We start from the raw sequence: 2,266 nt of genomic DNA on the forward strand, positions 1-2,266 counted from the left end.
GAGTCGCACAGCTCGTTTTGAAGTGTCCAAGAGGCTCTTCAAAGCAAAGATGCGCGAGGGGCAGTTTGTCCATGATCACGGTCTGTCTATGATCAAGGACCTAGAGGAGCTTGAGAAGCTCGGTATGAACATGCACAAGGAATTGCAAGTAGATCTGATCCTTCAATCCCTTCCTGATTCATTTGAACAGTTTATAGTAAACTACCACATGAATAAGATTGAATGCACTAAGACTGAACTGTTAAACATGTTGGTAACTGCTGAGGGAGCTCTGAAAGGTTCAAGGGGCAATGTCTTTGCTGCTGAGTTGACTTCTAGTTCTAAGAGAAAGTCTACCTGGAAGAAAAAGAAGCCTGCAAAGAAGCAGAAGAAAGACAAGAAGCAAAAGAAGGAAGTTCAAAAGAAAAAGGCTAATGATAAAGGAAAATGTTTCCACTGCAATGTCGATGGCCACTGAAAAAGAAATTGTCCTTCATATCTTGAGAGCTTGAAGAACAAGAAGGGAGACACACCTTCAGAAGGTATAGATTTGTTCGTAATTGAAACTAATCTAACGGTTTCTTCTACATCTAGTTGGGTTATAGATTCTGGTTCTAGTGCTCATTTGTGCACTACCATGCAGGGTCTAAAGGAAAGTAGAAGGCTGGCGGAAGGTGCGGTAACCCTTCGGGTTGGCAACGGGGCAAAAGTTGCTGCTGTGGCTGTGGGCACCTATTCTCTACGACTACCATCTGGTTTTAGTTTATTACTTAGAGACTGTTATTATGTACCTGCTGCTGGCAGAAATTTGATTTCTATTTCGTGTCTAGCACAGGATGGTCATATTTTTACTTTTGACAAAAACTGTTGTTCTATTTATTTCAGAAATAAAATAGTCGCACGTGGTTTTATGATTGACAGTCTCTATCATTTACATATGGATGCGTTTGTGAATGTTTCTGAGCAAGAAGTGAATGCCATAGGATCCAAGAGATCCAGGGATGAGATAAACCAAAAATATTTGTGGCACCTCAGACTTGGCCATATTGGACAGGACAGAATGAACAAAATGGATAAAGATGGGCTTCTCGGCTCATTGACTTCCGAGTCATATCCAGTTTGTAAGTCCTATCTTTAAGAAAAAATGGCTAGATTGCCCTTTGTAGGACATGGAGAGAGGACCACTGAAATACTTACCCTAGTACACACAGATGTGTGTGGCCCATTCGATGTGCTAGCTAGGGGACGTTATTCATACTTCATTACCTTTACCGATGATTATTCACGATATGGGTGTTGGGGTATGTGGAGACCTTTGGTGATGAAGAGAATTGAAGGAAAATCAATTCTGCATAGTTTTCTGTCTGGCGGACTGTCGGAGTCGACTCGAGCTTCAGTCGAGTCGACTCGGGAACAGTCGAGTCGACTTGAGGTCTGTCGAGTCGACCCGAGAGGAGAAAGCCGCAAAAACCATGTTTCTGTCTGGACTGTCAGAGTCGACTCGAACTACAGTCGAGTCGACTCGGAGCATCGTCAAGTCGACTCGAGATACAGTGGAGTCGACTCGAGATCGTGCCAATTAAACTGGAAGTTGTTCAGACGTGCCAGAGTCGACTCGGACTTCAGCCGAGTCGACTCGGGCTCGCGAAAAATCGTACGGACGATTTTCTTTTGGTGTTTTTGGTGGCGTTTCGACGGCTATGATCATCTGAAGGTCTTGAGACTATATATAGGACTCATGAGAGCCCTAGGGTAGGGTTATTGGCCATATATTTGAGAGAGACTTTTGTTTGTGAGGCTAGGGTTCTAGAGAAGAAGAGGATTGGGATCCTACTTCTTGTGCAAAGGGAATTCTGTGTGAATCTCTTGTAGATCGATCGCTTGTGATCGTTCGGGTGTGTGCTATCTCTGTAATCAGTTCATCCTTATTGAGATTTGGAGCGGTGGAGGACGTAGGCTATTTGTAGCCGAACCTCGTTACATCTTTGTGTTTGCTTTGCTATTTTCTTCCTTCTTCTTCCTTTGATCTTTGATAATCCGTTGCGGTGCTCAAGTGTTTTACCCTACTGATACCAAGGGGTAATCTTTTGCCCTTCGTAGGTGGAGCGAAGAGGTGATCCTTGAGTCCGGAGTCGAGGGAGCGAGAGAGTGCTTATCCGTTTGTATCTCTCTTGCTTGTCCGACGTCGGTGGCGGCGCTGGTGTGAGTGGGTTCCGGTGCGGGGCGCCGACAATAATTGGTATCAGAGCTATTGGTTATTCTGCAATGGCGGATGAAGGGAAGTTGC

Source organism: Phoenix dactylifera, chromosome 8, assembly GCF_051530095.1.
Source record: "Phoenix dactylifera cultivar Ajwa chromosome 8, Ajwa_hap1_PhDact_Kaust_v1.1, whole genome shotgun sequence".
In the NCBI taxonomy this organism is placed as follows: domain Eukaryota; kingdom Viridiplantae; phylum Streptophyta; class Magnoliopsida; order Arecales; family Arecaceae; genus Phoenix; species Phoenix dactylifera.